Source organism: Mandrillus leucophaeus, unplaced genomic scaffold (assembly GCF_000951045.1).
Source record: "Mandrillus leucophaeus isolate KB7577 unplaced genomic scaffold, Mleu.le_1.0 Scaffold203, whole genome shotgun sequence".
Taxonomy (NCBI): domain Eukaryota; kingdom Metazoa; phylum Chordata; class Mammalia; order Primates; family Cercopithecidae; genus Mandrillus; species Mandrillus leucophaeus.
Genome location: NW_012102066.1, coordinates 3,876,026 through 3,894,919, shown reverse-complemented (window position 1 = coordinate 3,894,919; position 18,894 = coordinate 3,876,026).

Genomic DNA, 18,894 nt, shown 5'->3' with positions numbered 1-18,894 from the left:
AAAAAAAAATAGGGAAACCTAGCCCAACTCTAATTCTTCCTCACGGGTCCCAGAATGCCCTAAGCCGGGTTGCTTGTCATCCTAATATTATTCTCCCAATCACCAGTCGATAGTCTTCTCTTTTCCATTCTCTAAGACATTCTTGAAATGAATGTCTTAGATTTCTGCTTTCACAACCTGCATTGCTTCTCCCCTGGGAAAGCCTTCTTCTGTTCTGGCCTGGGTTGTTGGGATACCCAGACCTTGCTCCCTAGATGCCCCTGTCCCCTCCATTCTCACTGTTGTTTTGTCAACATTCTTTTCGACTGCTAATATTGGCTCTATGATGTAGAGCCCAATCTGGACTTTGTCTTTATAGGTCTTATTTTGGGATATATTCATCAATTTGTTCAACAAATATTTATTGAGAAACCACTATGAGCAAGCCATTGTTCTAGGGGTCTAGATATTCAGTATAGAAAAGAAAAGCATGAAACCTCTTTCACTGCTATTACATTCTTGTAGGAAGCAAGCAATAAGTAAATAAATACACAGTTATGATTTAGGTAATAATAAATATTTTGAATAAAATTAGAGCAATACAGACTATCTGGTGTAGGAGAGTAAAAGTGAGAAATTATTTTGGATAAGGTGAATCAGGAAAGGCCTCTTTAAGGAGGTAACATTTAAGCAGAAACTTGAATGAAATGAGGGAGGAAGCCAGGTGCATATCTAGGGCAGAGTCTGCTAGACAGAAGGGAAAGCCAGTGCAGAGGCCCAGAGGCTGTGGTAGGTTTGGTTTGCTTGAGAAACAGCAAGAAGGTCATAGTGGCTGGAGCAGAAAGGGAGAGAGAGAGCAGGAGGAGATGGAGTGGGTGAAGGGACTTTGTGTAGGCTTTTGTTCCCTTGGCAGAGTTTCAGCCTTATTTGGAGAACAGTGGAAATCTGCCAGAGGATTCTGAAGAGTGGAATAATGTGGTCTTGGTAGAGGCAGTTGTGGTTTGAAGCCTTCTGTCACTTCTCGTGTATAACTATCCATTCTACCACTATTTCTTCCAGTATGATCCAATAATCCTTTTAGTGAAGGGAGGATAAAAAATCCTTTATACTTATTTTGTTACAATAGCACATAAACAGCATCCCCTTACATTCCAATGTTTTACAGCAATTTTTACATACAGTCCTACCTGCTATAGGCCCTCTCCCTAAGTCCTTGGGTCAGAGGTTGTGAGGCTTTGGAAAAAAAGAGTACCAGATATTCTTCTGTTCTCAAAATTCTTCTTTTAATCTCACCAGTTGTTTATTGTCCCTGGAATAATGTTTTCCAATGAGGCCCCTTCTGTCCCCAAGGTCAGGGTTCTCTTCACTCATGCTGTTCCCTGGCATCCTTTCCAAAAAATTCTGGGGCAGGCCTATCCTTCTTGTCTTCCAGATAGAGGAGATTATGCCAAGACTCTGGCATCCTTTCATAATACATGTTCAGTGTGAACCCTATCTGCTGCAGCCTTGGAAAAGTCTTGGTCTCTGGATTGATGAGTCTTAATATCAGTTTATTATGGCACCTAGGTAGTCTCCTGTATCCTCTACATGACTCCCTCCAACTTTTCAAAAGACAATATCCTGAAATGTCTTGGACAATAAACCAAATTGTTACATTGTCTTTCTCTGGAGATTTTACCTTCAGTTTCTTACCTTCAAGTCTTCAAAGAAGATGAAGATTTGGGGGAAATATGATACTTTACATTTTATTAAGCTTTTATTTAATATCTGTTTTTCACCCTATCATTGTTCATTAAGAAAGTGTTTATTAAAGTGACTCTGTACTGAGGAATCTGCTGAGGAATGAGGTGCGAATGTAAGCTGAGAAGTCAGGGATGAGAAAGTACCTGATAAACACATGGATGCATCCAGGTTAATTGCACCACTGAGGATCTGTGCCCATCTGTAGTTTTTGCTGTTATTCTATTGCTTTTGCAAAGAAAAATCTGTCGTTAATGACTTAGGTAATAAAACCTTCCACCACTCTGTAGAAATACAAAGAATAAAGTGGTTCTCATATTTGATCAGCAGCATCTTTAGGTATGATTGATCCATTAGCCTGAATTAGTTAAGATAGAAAGCAGTGCTTTTGCTTTTTACAAGGAGACCAAGATACCACTCCATTAGGGTGCTCAAATGTTTTCTGTTTCTCTAAAGAAAGATTTTCGGCTAAACAGATCCCTGACTTAGCTCTACTCTCCCCAAGAGTTTTAAATTTTGTAACTTTCTACTTGTTCTTCCTTGAGGGTATTTATTGTTTTATACAAATGTTTGATATGTATGTTCCATTATCAATAGCCTTTTTCTTGTTCAAGGAGTTAGTTCCTTCTCCAGTTTTTATATCATTTCAAAGTTTCTCTCTTTTCCTGTGTTTATAAAGTAAAGAATATCCAAGTAAATCTTATTTTCTTCTCCATAATGCTATCCTCTGCTATCGTGCATACTGAATTCTGCTTCCACACAAACAAAATATAATAATATGTCCCTGCCTTCCCTCCTCATTAAATAAGTGGATATTGTGACCACGGATAGTAGCTATAATTTAATTTGAAAAATATTAATTGTTCAAACTTACTTGAAATGACACAACCAATAATCCTGCATTTTCTTTAGTGATCAGGCCTTGGCATTAGAGAGAACGAGACACTCCAGCGGGGAGACTTGGGGCCCTGCGTGGAGCCACTCTGGCAGTGTAGGGAAGATGCGCCCTACAGGCAGTTCATTGCTGCTGCCTTCATCAGACAACACGTGGACGGCAAGATCTTCAAAACACGTTTTTACATTTTTGAACCAATTTCATTCCGGAAAACTCTTATTGCTGCTTTTAAAAAAAATAAATAAATTTTTTTTTTTTAATTGTCCTTGTGACTGCTTTGAAGTTGCTCCTTTCTGGTCCTCTCTCCTCTGCTTTCATCATTTGCTCATGGTTTTAGGGTCATTTGCATTTTGGATAATTATTTAATTCCGTTTGCATCTCAGGTTTCTGAGTGCTGCATCTTTACTCCATTGTTATGTTTCATTTTGTTTTAACCTGTTGCCAGAGGTGCCACATGGGACTGGAACACACCTTCTGCCAGACACAATCCTGAATTCATTAACTTGCCATTTCCTTTGCTCTTGATGGGACCTGACAGACAAGCACCTCCGTTAAAGGAATATGTAATTACCCAACACCGACATCTGCCAAGAAAAACAGAAGGAAACACAGAAAGGCAAAGAAGTGGGTGGGGGGACGCATGTGTTTAGAGATTGGAAGAGCTTTTAATGAAAGTTATTGTTTAGGAGTCTGGAATCATGATTCCTGCTGTTGCCAGAAGTGTCTCGTCAGCGACCTAAGACCGAATATCTGAGCTAAGGGGAAAACCTTGAACTCCTCACTTCCGAGACAACATGGATTAAAATCAGGACAGATTTCTGACAGGGAAATTAACATTGTGATCTCAGCGGGAGTCTCTGTAGGGTGGTAGCCCACTGGACTACAACATAATCTCTGGTAATTAAACACATTTGGCCTCTTTCGTGTGTGGGAGAAGTCACGGATGAGCAAATCGGAGGATTTGATTTTATGCTGGAAGGAGGGTGGTCTTGCTAAGTCAGGGTCAGATATCGGGCAAGAAGGCAGGGGCAGAGCCTGTAGTTTGGCTGACTGACATAACCCCTGGGTAATCAGAAAACTGAAATCATGCCTTGACATTCTCATCATCTCACAATCCCAGAATACGCAGGGAGAGGGCAATGAAGGTGCAGTTATCAGCCTGGGCTTATGTAGAGCAGAGGTCAGACTTGTTTCTTTCTACCCACTGTGTTTCTTCTCCCGCAAAGCCAACAAACAAAATACAGATGATTTTTCTCTTTCTCCTTGTCTCTAACACTCTGAAAAAAAAAAAAAAAAGACTTTCAGTGAGTGAGGGAAAGTACAGAAAGTAAGAGTGATATATTTCTTTCATTCCCTTCTATAGAATAGATGATGTGACCTTGGCTACACCTTTCCAGATGACTCACAGCCAGCTATGGGGATAAGAAGCAAGTTACATGAGTCACATCTTTTAGAAACATTGTGTGCCACAGCTAATTGTTGTCCTCTGTCATGAAGAGCTATTCAGAAGCCTCAACTCAGGAAGATTTCCGTTTGGGCCAGGGATAACTACAATTCCTCTACTGTCTTTCCAGAACCCCTTGTCCTCCACACTCTTCTGCAGGGACCAGGAGAGCCAGTGAGGAGGGTCACTGGACTGCTGGAGACTCAAAGCTCAGAGGAAGAGAACCAATAGAAGGGCTCATCACAGAAACCTGAGCCTCTCTTTCTTCTCCCCTATGATTTAGGCTCCTATACACAATGGTGTTCTAAGCCCGATAATGTTGAGGGCCTCTCCCCTGGGTCTTAGACCTTGTTTCACAAGACCCTAACTCTCCATGCTGTACAACTGCAATTCCCTGGAATGTCAAGTGGTATCTCATGAACAAGCATTTCATAGTCAAGCAAGTCCTTCTTCACTGAAGGACTTTTGTAAATCTTTGTGATGCTAACATGCAGTGCAAAACTTTAAAAGTTCCTCAGGAGGTAGCATTTCCAGAATATATTTGACCATGAAATAGTATTGTCATTTTAACCCCAAATCTCCCAGGACTAGAGCTATGAGAAACATGTATAAGAAAGCAATTATAAGAACTCCTGTCTGCTCTTCAAAAATACAATATTATGATTCAGTGGAAGTATAGTCGTAAAGTTATAGCCCCGTTGGATTTGGACAAGTACAGTGAATGTGAAATATTACAGCCAGATCTTCACATTTTAGTTCAAAGGATATGCTCTGAATTCCCTGACTATATGTGGTCCCATAATTATATACTCTTTTGGCATGGCTAAATAGTATAGTTTGCTATCTATAGATACAGAGTATATACCTGAAGCATGCTAATTGTTTAGTGTCGTGACTTGCATCAGAGCTCTGTCCTCAATTTTTTTCTTTTCAGTGTTTTTATCAGTGGCTTTAATGAAGTAGTAGAATGCATGATTACTGGATATACTGAGGACCCGAAGCCAGGGCAGATAAAAATTTTGTTGGATGACTGGTATGGTTTGGCTGTGTCCCCACCCAAATCTCACCTTGAACTATAATAAACCCCACTTGTCAAGGGCAGGGCCAGGTGGAGATAATTGAATCATGGGGTCAATTTCCTCCATGCTGTTCTCATAGTAGTGAATAATTCTCACAAGATCTGATGGTTTTATAAATGGGAGTTCCCCTGCACAAGCTATCTCCTGCCTGCCGCCATGTAACACATCTCTTTGCTCTTCCTTCATCTTCTGCCATGATCGTGAGGCCTCCCCAGTCATATGGAACTGAGTCCATTAAACCTCTTTCCTCTATAAATTACCCATTCTCAGGTAGGATTTTATTAGCAGGATGAGAATGAACTAACACAATGACAAAGTGTGGTCTCAACAGACAGAGGAGATGGATAGATCAAACCCAGTAAGCTAAAATATAATAAGGGGAAACTTAAAATCCTTTCCTAAAGCCCTCAAGCTATAAGTTGAAGATGAAGAAGATATGATCAACTAGTTCATATGAAAAATATTGAGTGTCTTTAATTGACTACAAGTTCAATATGGGATAATGACAAAGGGCTTGAAGCCACATGAAGGTTAGAGAAAGTGTGTGAAATACACAGTTTGAGGTAAGTTGAAGGCCATTTGTGTAATGTTTACAAATCTTAAGAAGGAGCACAGACTTGAGTGAGGTTATGTCCACAAACACCCCATCCCCTGTGAGTGAGCAGGCGAGGATGTGCAAGAATGTGAATGGACGTCACACCCTACACTCCCTGGTGCAATAAGTGCAGCATGACTCACTGGAATTGTAATTCAGAAATTGTTACATGTTTAAAAAGTATTCATAACATTATCTTCCAAATTCTTATAATTCAAAGTAATTCTGGTTCATGGACAAGTCCCGACACTGTCCTTGGCTAACTATGCCTCTCTAACTAGTCCTTACCATTCTATTTCTACGGGCAGGATGTTTACTAAATTCTCACAGCTGCACTTGTATGACTGTCACTTCTTCCTGACTTGCATTTGTGTGTGCGTGTGTGTGTTTGTGTGTACATTAAAGTTGGTGTTTCATTGGAATTATAGTTAGATTATACTCACAAGCGAAAGCAATCATTTTGTCTGCTCCTTCATCAGCATTACTCGTTGGAGAACTAAAATGCTAATAATGATAAAAATGGACATCATGGAGTGCTTAGGATGTGCTAAGCATTGTTGTAATTGTTTAACATAGATTATGTCATTTAATTTTCACAAGAACAGTATGAAGTAGTTATTAGTACTCTCTTTTTTTGCTGCTAAGTGAGATATGGAGGTTAAGAATCTTACCCTCAGTCACACATCTAGTAAATAGTAGAGTCAGGATTTGAGTTCAGGTATTTGTCTTGAGAGCCTGTGTTCTTATAACCACTATGCTATACTTTTTCCCCATGTCCAGCTTCTTTCTTAGAAAATTCCCATGTACTTCTTCCTGATTGCACCTATTTATTTCTCATCTGATTCCTAAAAACACCAGATTTGTCTACTGGCTGAAATACGAAACCTTAATTTTGATTCTTTGAACTTAACTAAGGAACTCTATTATCTTAAATCACACTGGTTAACTATAGAACTATAGGCACTCCTAGTCAATATTGCTTGCATACACAATCTAGCCAGGAAGATGATTTTTCATATCTGATCCCTTACTGAAGTGTTAATATCTGCTTAAAACAGGCTGATTATTCCAACTAAAATCGCTTAAGAAATCATCAAAATGTATCTCCCTAAGGACATTCTCTTTGACTGATTTAGATCCATTTACACTATACCATCTTTGACATCCAAACACCTCTCTGATTCTTATTAATGATAAAATATACATAGATAATTCATTTTTATTATACCTGTTTTGTTTATATTATTTTTAATAGATTGTGAATTCCTGATGACAGAGTTTCTGGAATTTATGAATTTAAAGCAACACAGATTGAAGATAATGTTAATAGGACAGACATTGAAATAACGTACAGGAAATAACTGGCATATAGAAAGTATTTAAAAAAAAAGCTTTATTGTCAGAATTTTGCCTACTTGCAAGGGTATCTTACTTTCTCACTTGCTTACCTATTTTCAATAGAATTATATATAGTATATTAAAATTCCGGACAAAAGTTGGCCAAGTCGTGTGTGTGTGTGCCCATACGCTTGAGTTTGTGTGTGTGCATGTGGGGGGTGAGGGAAGAAATAATTTTTATAGGAGAAATGGTATTTATTTTCAAGACTTCTTTAGGTCTTTTTTTCTTTTTCAAGGGATCATAAATATAATCTTTCACTAAGCTTTTTCATGAACCACAAATGTTCAACATTGTACTTAAATAACCTAGTAAATTATCTTGAGTCTCTCAAAAGACTCCCTGAAGTCACTATTTTTGGAGTAGTCTGCTTTTGTAGGCTTGTTAGGAGGACTATGTCTTAATATATAAAAGGGTTTATAACAGTGCCTGACATATAGTAAGATCTATATAAATGTAACACACACATGAGATGAGTGTGTTACATAGAACAATTATTATTTCTCCACAACAACTAATTATCCCTGGCATAGCATAACCATTTCCTATATATACAGGAATCTGTATGTAACTCCTTAATCCTGCCTTTTATTTCTGTGCAAAATCACAATATTTTAATTTATCTATCTATCTATCTATCTATCTATCTATCTATCTATCTAATTCTTTATAAATGTCATGTTATCTGATTAGGCAAATTCTTACTCATATGCTTCAAAATTACTTTGATTTTTCTTCATTCTTGACTTCCTTATGAATTTTAGGACAGTGCATCTTTAAATGTATAAGATGATGTCAAATCATTTTCAACCATGGTTGTAAAAATGCATGCTTCCAAGAGCAGTTTTAGAGAGTTCCCACTGATCCACATCCTCCCCTACTTGATTTTATGGAGAACTTTTAAAATTCAGTCTTATTGAGGCATAATTTAAAAGCAATAAAATGTACCCACTTTAGAGTTGCGTAAGTTTGATAAAATCATACATCTTTGTTTTTTTAATTTATTTTTTAACTTTTATTTTAAGGTTGGGGTACATGTACAGGTTTGTTATATAGGTAAACTGTGTCATGGGGGTTTATTGTACAGATGATTTCTACACCCAAATATTAAACCTAGTACTCATTAGTTATCTTTTCTGATCCTCTCCCACCTCCTGCCCTCTACCCTCTCATAGGCCCCAGTGTGTGTTGTTCCCCTCGATGTGTCCATGTGTTCTCATCATTTAGCTCCCGCTCATAAGTGAGAACATTGCAATGTCTGGTTTTCTGTTCCTGCATTAGTTTGCTGAGGATAATGGCCTCCTGCTCCATCCATGTCCCTGCAAAGGACATGATCTCATTCTTTTTATGACTGCATTGCATTCCATGGTGTATATGTACCACATTTTCTTTATCCAGTCTATCACCAATGGGCATTTAGGTTGATTCCATGCCTTTGCTATTGTGAACAGTGCTGCCATGAACATTCACATTCATGTATCTTTATGGTAGAATGATTTATATTTCTTTGAGTAATGGGATTGCTGGGTCAAATGGTATTTCTGTTTTTAGGTCTTTGAGGAAGCACTACACTGTCTTCTACAATGGTTGAACTAATTTACACTCTCACCAACAGTGTGTAAGTGTTCCTTTTCTTCCACAACCTCACCAGTGTCTGTTATTTTTTGAGTTTTAAATAATAGCCATTCTGACTGGTGTGAGATGGTATCTCACTCTGGTTTTGATTTCCATTTCTCTAATGATCAGTGATGTTGAGCTTTTTCTCATATGCTTATTGGCCACGTCTATGTTTTCTTTTGAAAAGTATCTGTTCATGTCATTTATCTGCTTTTTAACGGGGTTGGTTTTTGCTTGACAATTTGTTTATTTATAGATGCTGGATATTAGGCTTTTGTCAGATGTATAGTTTGCAAAAAGTTTTTCCCATTCTGTAGGTTGTCTGTTTACTCTGTTGATAGTTTCCTTTGTTGTGCAGAAGCTCTTTAGTTTAATCTGTTCCCATCTGTCAAGTTTTGTTCTTGTTGCGATTACTTTTGACATCTTCATCATGAAATCTTTGCCCATTCCTATGTCCAGAATGGTGTTTCCTAGGATGTCGTCTGGGGATTTTATAGTTTTAGGTTTTATACTTAAGTCCTTAATACATCTTCTCTTAATTTTTGTACATAGTATAAGGAAGGGTTCAAGTTTCAATCTTCTGCATATAGCTGGCCTGTTCTCTCAGCACAATTTATTGAATAGGAAATCCTTTCCCCATTGCTTGTTTTTGTAAGGTTTGTTGAAGATCAAGTAGTTGTAGTTGTGCGGTTTTAGTTCTGGGTTCTCCATTCTGTTCCATTCATCTATGTGTCTGTTTTTGTACCAGTACCATGCTATATTAGTTACTGTAACCTCATGGTATAGTTTGAAGTCAGATAGAATGATGCCTCCAACTTTGTTCATTTTGCTTAGGATTGCCTTGGCTGTTCATGCTCTTTTTTGGTTCCATATAATATAAATTTTAAAATAGTTTTTCCTAGTCCTGTGAAGAAGGGTAATGGTAGTTTAATAGGAATAGCACTGAATCTATAAATTGCTTTGATCTCTATGGCCATTTTAACAACATTGATTTTTCCTATCCAATATCATGAAATGTTTTTCATTTGTTTGTGTCATTTCTGATTTCTTTGAACAGTGTTTTGTAGTTCTTCTTGTAGAGATCTTTCACCTCCATGGTTAGCTGTATTCCTAGGTATTTTTTTTCTTTTTGTGGCTATTGTGAATGAGATTGTGTGGCTCTTGGCTTGGCTGTTGTTGATGTATAGGAATGTTAGTAATTCTTGCACATTGATTGACAAAATCATACATCTTTGTAAAGAGTAATAAAATTAACTTACAAAAAACTTCCATCACTTTCAAAGGTTTTTTGTGCCCTTTTCCAGTAAATTGCCACCCCAACACTGGCTGCAGGCCACCACTGATCTCTCTATCACTATGCATTATGTTTATTTTTCCTAGAGTTTCATATAAATGGAAATCTAGAGTAAGTACTCTGTAGCCTTCTTTTACTCAGCATAATATTTTTTGGACCTTACATGCTTTGTGTGTTAACAGTTTGTTCATTCATATTGCTGAGTAGTATTCCATCGTATGAATATACCACAATTTGCGTATCCATTTACTTGCTGATAAATATGTTTTTAGTTTTCCAGTTAGAGGCCATTATGAACAAAGCTACTATGAATATTCATGCACAAATCTTTCTGCAGACATGTTTTCAGCCTACCCATGACATAGTATGCAGCTTAAAGCTTGGAAAGGGGTATTATTACATACCTGCAGGGAGAGAGAGAGAGAAAGGACACAGAACATGATTGAATTCCTTTTCTAAATGGTGAACCTCAAAACCCAACCAGATAACCTTGCAAATGTATCTTTAAACTATTAGCTTATTCCTCTAAGATGAAAATAGCTGATTTCAATTTCTTTTTAAAGAAAAAGCCCTAAGTTTTAGTTTCATAAATACATGTTCCCATTCTGCTGAGCCAACTCTTAATTGTTCTGCAGGAACTCTTACTCTATACTGAAGAGGTACACCATTGTACTCCAGCTGACTCTGAGATGCTCCACCCCACTTCAGGGAATCTGTACCTTATCTCAGGACATTGCAACTTCATGGTTCAATCCTGCTAGGTTCTGTCCTTTGGTATCTGCCTGCCCAAAGAAAGGACACATTCTTCTCTGCTCTTCAGACCAAGATAAGTAAGCCCTGGTCTTGATCCAAGCTGCCTTCAAAGATATCTGAGAACCTGTGCCTCGTGTCCCCTGTTAGTCCTTAGGGATTGCAAGGAACAGCTAACTCTGCAGGCTGAAATTGTCACTCGAATGGGTCAGTCCAAAGTCTTGACTTGGAATTGAGAAAGAAAAAATGAGGAAGCCCAGCCACTGGACACAAGCACCTGACTGAACTTCCTCAGTCAAAAAGCTAACATTTTGTTCTTTAGTTGTCTGATTTATAAGTCTTATTCCTCCGTTAAGGCAGAATATTTAAGATTATCAGCCTTAAATAATAAGTTCTGCTTCCACTCTTGTATCACTCACTTCTTTCTCCTACTGTCACCCAGCAGTCTGTTGGAAATGCAACTTTTATGATGTTACTCTACCTGCTTAAAGCATTTCATTTGCTTTTTGAATCAATGTCTAATACCTTAGTATACCATACCTGCTTTCCTCTGCAACCTCACTTCTCATCACTTTCCCAATTATACTCTTTATTCCTCAGTCATAAAAGTTCTGACAGAGCCTAATCTCTTCTTAGTTCTCTATTTTTACACAATTATAGTAAGTTACGGCTCTTGAGCCACAGAAAACCTTGCAAATCATTTTTAAATTACTCAAGAAATAACCAGAATTATTGGCAGAGAAGAATGCACTTTTTATGCCAAATATTTGACAATTTATCATTTGAATATGATCTATATGAATAGCTATTTAAAACATTTTATTATAAGCAATAAATGTTTGTTGTAAAATTTTGAATGGTTCAGAATCATAAAAAATAAAACCCTTCAACTACCCTCCAAATTCTACTGCCTAAAAGAAAAATGTATATCTTCAGATGTTTTCTATGCCTATATAAACATTTAGAATACATATACTATATTCAAACTTTTTACCGAATGAAGCCATATTTTTATGCTGTTTTGCAACTTACAGGAGGGATAGATAGATAGATAGATAGATAGATAGATAGATAGATAGATAGATAGATGGATGTACATACATACACCCATTTTGTATGTATTAGTCATGGGTACATGTGCATAGACTGTATATTAATTCGTAACATCTGCATATTTCATAGTGAGGACATGACATTATTTGCCATTAACCATACGGATGCTTAAATATTTGCTTGTTTATTTGGGCTTTGGTTTTGGATCCAAGCTAAGATTCTACTGCTGTCAATCAGTGACTTCATTTAGTTTTTATTACAATGTTGGAAGTCGATTTGTAACATACACCTTAAATAGCAAAGCAGATGTATAACTTACTCAGGTAAGAAAACCCTCACTAGTATAAATTCCTTTATAAGAAAAGAGGCATTGAGTCAAAGTGTGGAAAGATCATGAAGGCATAGGGGAGAAAGAGTCAAGGAAGGAGTCTGGAATCCCAAAGCTGAAGCTAAGTGCTCCCAAGTAACAGCTCTATCAATCTGCTGGCAGGCTGCCTAGCTAGTTCGCAGGAGAAGAGCTGAAACCAGCCCATAACCTGTGGATGCTCTTTATAAAGTGCAGTTTTAGGAATATCAAAGGATGGTTTGAGGGCCTGTAGTTTCTTGTTTTTGCCATCTCCCTTCCTGGCTTTTGTAAACACAAGTCTTCTTAGCATGGAGAACATACTGGGTCTTCTAGTTCACTGATGGAGCCTGATCAAGAGTTCTTCCCTTGTTAGAACTCTCCATTAAATCACTGCCAATCTAAATCAGCAATGGTGTCCACAACACAGAGACAATCATTGTAATAATAATAATTAGCAGCTCCTTGCACTATTGGAAATATTTCACATGTATCAATTTATGTAATCACCACAAGAACCCTATGAAGTAGGCATTATTATTATCCCAGGTTTATAGATAAGAAACGGAAAAGAAAGATTAAGTGATTTGCCCAAGGCCACATGGTTAGTAATGCAGAGCTGGAAGTCAAAACCAAAGAGTCTGTCCTTAGAGTCTGAGCACCCCACCACTCTGCTTTCTTGTGTCTCAGTACACTGAAGTGCTTACTAAGTGCTGCAGATTCCTGGAGAGCTAGGAATTTCTGCCCTACCAATAACTTTCCATAATATTCGGTTTGTGTTGCAGGTAAAAATATACTTTCCCCTCTGCCATGGCTATCACTTTTCAATGGACACCACCTATTTCCTTTTCCCTTCAATGAGCATCTGTTTCACAGCATCTAGGTGACCTGGTTAGAATATTCCAACTGGAGAGAGGTGGGTGGTGTTGCAATGAATTCAAGCCAAGGCAAACCTTAAAACCCAGCAGCCCTAATGCTCTCCAACACAGTGCACAATTTTGTTTGGTGGACCAGTTTTGATTTAGCCATCCAAGTAACTTGTCACTGCCTGGTTTACATAAGAGAGTGTACTGTGTGTGAGCGTGCATGTGCATAAAACTAAATTTATTTCCACCTTCATATCCCAGGCCAAAAGGCTCCAGGGATATAACTTAAAAGTATTGTATGTGGAAACAATTCTATGTACTTTCCTATCACACATTTTCTATGTAGAAAGGGATTCTTTTCTATTAGTAATTGCTAGAAGAAGCATTACTTTAATTTTATATAATGAAGACAATGTATTACTTTTCAACTTTGAAGCAGTTAACTGATATAAATTGATTTTCAAAATCATAAGGTGATTTTGAATTTTTAAGTAGGGTTGAAATTCAAGGTAACTACAAAAACTCTGCCCTCTCTGTTAGTCACAGTCTATACCTTCATTCCTTCATTCCTGCTTCTGAGCAATAAGTTTCTGTGTTGTACCTGTGAAATTCATAATGGATGTTTATGTCTTAATTTGCATTCACTCATTTTCATTCATTATTTATCAATGTAGTCAAACAAGGCTCTGAGAACCTACTGTAATACATTGTTTGAGGTGCTAGAATTATGACACCACTCTGGAGAATCTTCCAGTCTAAAAGCTGAAACATGTACACCAATGGTGACCATGTAGTACGAGTACCATAGCACAACTAGACACAATGTCTTTGAATCACTGAGAAATCATTTCAGAGGGGTAGGCAATGAATGGGAAGAGGAGGGAAAGTAAGTGTAGAATGCCTCACAGTGAAGGTGATAATTGAATTATTTGAAAGATGAACAGAAAGGTGTCATATGAAGAAGGGTGGGAAAGTATTATGAGCAGAGGACAGAGCATGTGTAAAGAAAGGAAAAAAAATGATGTACCATGGCCCATTCTGAAAGGTGGGTGGTAGGGTATGCCTGGAGCAAATCTAAGGCTGTTGGCCAGTGTTAGGAGATAAGGCATGAAAAATGGTCTGAGGCCAGATTGTAATAAACTTTATATTCAATGACGAGGAGTTTGGATTTCATTCTGTAAGTTCTAAGGAGCTTTATATGTGAAAAGGAGAGAGTGGGAGAAAGAGAGAAACCAAAATTAAGTAAGCAGTTGGCTGGGAAAAGGTAGATGGCACTTTCTTTCCTATAGAAAACTAGAAGACAAACTGGAAAATATAATAATCAGCAGAAATTATTTTTTTCTTTTCAATTTGAATTGTTTTAAATTAAGAAGCTTCTCCATGAGATATCTTTTAATTTCTAAAGACATATTTTCTCTGGAGTCTGAAACAGGGAGCTGAGTGGCCTTCTCTGACTCTAATAATATTATTATCATTTCTTTGTTTCAGCACATTCTGTCCCATTGTCCAAAAACCTCAAGAGTAATTCATAACAAAATCTCTCTGCTCTGAGGTATTGCAGCTAAACAACAACAAAATGCCTTTCCAGATCCCTTAGGTAATGTGTTTAACATTTTGTATGTGAGAATATACTGAAACATTGTCCAACATCAAATACAGGGTACCTGAGACAGAAAAGTTAGGGACAAGCAGAATAAAAAATCAGGAACAAAATGATAACACCCAGGAATTTCTGGGGAAAATAAGAATTATTTTTTAATTTTAAAATGGTTTTTACTACACACAGTAAAATGCACACAATATAAAATTTATCATTTTAACCATTTTTAAGAGTACAGTCCTGAAAGCGTTAAGTACAATCAGATTGTTATGTCACCATTATCACCACGTATCTCCAGAACTTGTTCGTCTTCCCCATGTGAAACTGTGCTCATGAAAAACTAACTCCCCATTCCTCCCTGCCTCCAGCCACTGGCAACCACCATTCTACTCTCTGCATATGAATTTGACTTCTCCAGGAAGCTCATATAAGTGGAATCAGACAATGTTTGCCTTTTGTGTCTGGCTTATTTTACTTAGAGTAATGTCTTCAAGATTCATCCTGTTGTGGTATGTGTCAAATTATCTTCCTATTTAAGGCTGAATAATATTCCATTGTATGTATACGCCACATCGTGTTTATCCATTTATCTGCTGACGGACACTTGATTTGCCTTCACATTTTGTCTATCATGAGTGATACTGTTATGAAAATAAGTGTGTCAATATCTGTTCTAGTCTAAGAAATTCTTCATCAGCATTGTAAGGAGGAAGTTGAAATAATATTCTGGTTAAAGAAGATGTGGGCGACATTAGATAAAATGTAATAGTTTGATATTATAATCCTTGCAACAACTCAGTTATAAAAAGAGAAAATGAGACCATTTTCATTAAGGGAAGCCAATATCATTTTGTTGAATATAAAGATAAACATGAATATAAACAAAGTATAGTGAACTAAAGTAGAGGGATACATTATGAGTAGAGAAATCAGAAAATGCTTCGTCAAGGTGGTGGCTTTTCAGACACATTTGACCTTTCTCTGCTGATCGCCTCTTGGATGGGAGTAGCCTTGGTGCTGTGGCTTTTGGAGGGTCAGAAAGAAGTTTCCCGGTTTGTTCTCTAAACTCTGCTTTGTTTCACCAAATTCAGCCTCCAGAGAGCACCAATTTTTCATTATGTGTCTACACATGAAGGGGTGCCATAGAAAATGAATCTCCACTTTGTCCAGCCTGTTCTCTCTGCTCTCCCAATTTCATTTAGAATACATGATTCCATGAAACAATTCCTGCTAGGTAATACCAACTCATATAAGTGAGTGCAAACGAAGTGAGCTCATATGAGTGAGCTTCTTACCCCACAGTTTTATGCCTACTTTCCAGCAAAGTAACTTTTAGATGCAACTTTACCTCCGTCTAAAGTTGGTAAGTGAGAACTGACAAATGCCTATAAAGGGTGCATGGGGACTTTTTGGAAATTAAAAAGTTCTAAATGGCTCCAACTTAAATAGGCTCCAAGCAGAAATGGAACCTTCCAGAGGTGTTTGAAATGGCAACTTTCTAATGCAATAGCAGCAGGCAGTAATGGAAAATCCTGCTTTGGCAGAAAAGAAGAAGTAGGTTTCATCGTTAAAGGTGTGGCAAAAAGGTTTTGTAAATTAAAGCATAAATCAGTCAACTTTTATTTTAATTAACTTAGCCAAAAACACTTCTATGAAAAAACTTTGTTAGAGTTTAGAATTAACTATAAATCACTCACTGATTTAATGATGTATAATACACATGCAGAAAAGTGCAGAAATAATAAGCATTCAGCTCAATGCTCATCCATAGGTGAACATGCCCTTATACCCTCTACCCAAATCCTGAAAGAAAACATGACCAGCACTCCAGAGGACTTTGCTCCTTTCTGCCTCATCCCCCAAAGTAACCACTTCTCTCTCTCTCTCTCTCTCTCTCTCTCTGTGTGTGTGTGTGTGTGTGTCCATTTCCCAATATCCAATATTGAAAAAAAAACCATTCTATTCCCCATCACACTTCATTGTCACCTCTGCTATTAATCTAATGAGTGAATCATTTTCTCGACTCTATTCCATTGGTCAATATACTTATCCTTACACTAATACCACACTGTCTTAGTTACTATAGTTCTCTAATTGGTCTAGCTACCTAGTAGTATAATTTCTTCACATTTGTTCTTTTCCTTCTTCAAGATTATTGCAGCTATTATTCTGGGTTCTCTGCATTTTCATACTAATTTAAAAACCATCTTATCGATTTTCATAACAAAATATGCTAATGTTTTTATTCAAATTTTGTTAAATCTATGTAATACTATTAAAAGTATGAACATCTCTCAAACATTGAATCTTAAAATTCATGAACATTGTATATCCCTTTATTTATTTTGTTCTTTTTTAATGTCAATAGCGTTTTTACAGTTTCAATGTAAAGATATTACATTCATTTTCTACTTATTTGTTACTATTATATAAAAGTCCAATTGATTTTTGCAAACTATATCCAGCAGTTTTGTCAAACTTGCTCTTCAGTAGTTTCTCAATGGATACTTTTGAATTTTTATACGCACAATTGTGTCATCTCTGAGTAATTCTATTGCTTTTTTTCTTATACATTTTAATATTTTGCTTTTGCTTACTGAACTATCTAGAGATTTATTTAGTGCAGTGCTAAATATAAGTGATGCTAGTAGGCATCCATGTTTCACTCCCAATTTCAAGGCTAAACTTTCAATATTTTCACTATTATATATGGAAGTGTTTGCTATATAATTTTTATAGTTTCCTTTTATCATGTATCAAAGTTCCCACCTACTCCTGGTTTCCTGAGAAATTTTGGACCTGCCATTGAATTATAGTAAAAGTTTTTTCTGCACTTTTGAGGTGATTACATGCTATCCCTTTTGTTCTCTTAATGCAATAAAATATATTGATTAATCAGCAATATTAAACAACCCTGCATTCCCAGAATAAGTCAAATCAAGTTATAAAGTATTTTCATTTTTATATTTCACTGCTTATAATTCATTTAAATTGTTTGCATCTATGTTCCCGAGACACTGACCTATAAGCTTTCTTTCTTGTAATGTCATTGTTATGTATTGGGATCAAGCTGATGTTGACATCATAAAATAAAATAAAAAGTGTTCTCACTGCTTGAAATCTCTGGAAGTATTTGTGTAAGACTGGTGTTAATTCCTTCTTAAATACTGAATGGAATTCACTGGTGGAGCCATCTAAGTGAGCATGGAATTGGTTTTTGAAAAGGGTTTGAATTATGCAATCAACTTAATAGTTTAAGATAGTTATTTATATTTTGTATTTATTCCTTTTATTAAAAAATCAAGTTTTGTTAAGAATTTGTTCATTTACTCTACCTTTTCAAATACATTGGCATAAAGTTGATATCTTATTATTTTCTTTGTAATGTTTATAGTACTTGCTTTGATGACAACATTTTCCTTCCTGATATTAGTAATTTGTTTTCTTTCTCTATTTCTCTTTCTCTGCCTGTCCTGCTCTCTCTTACTCATTGTCTTTCCCTCCCCCATCCTCTCTTTAAGAGTGTTGATGCAGATTTATGAATTTTGTTACTCTTTTTAAAGTCTGTCTTTGGTTTTTTTGAATGTTCTCTATTTTATGTTTGTTTATTTATTTATGTAACTTTCATTATTTTCTTCCTTCTACATCATTGTATTTATTTTTTTTCTGAGATAGTCACATTGACCTTCAGCCTTCTTTCTTTCCTAGTACACAGCATGCATTTAGAACTACAAATTCACTTGTAATCACTGCCTATCTCACAAGATTTGATTTGCTACATTTTTATTATCATTTAGCATAAAATATTTCTAATTTCTGGTGTGAGTTCTTCTTTGACCACAGATTATTTAAAAATATATGATCTACTACCTCTCTTTAAGTAATATCCAGAATATTTTGCAAAAGCTTAGGGATTTTCTTATCATATCCCATGTGTCTCCTAAGCTTGGCCTGTGCTAAGAAAGACTACATGGTCACTTAAGCCTGCCATTCATTCTCCTTATGGAGGTGAGGGCTTAAAAACCAAGATGCAGCCCAATATTTGAATTTTTTACACCCTCCCACAGTGGTTTTCCCCTTATTAGAAAGAACATTACTCTTTCCTCTACTGCAGGAACTCACTGAAGCAAGTTTCTGGGTCATTTTAGATCTGTGTGATCATGGTTAATTGAGGTAGGAATCTTAGAGCATTGTCTTTGGGCATCTTTTTTCTGCTTGTAATCAGGTATCTAGCGCCTTGACC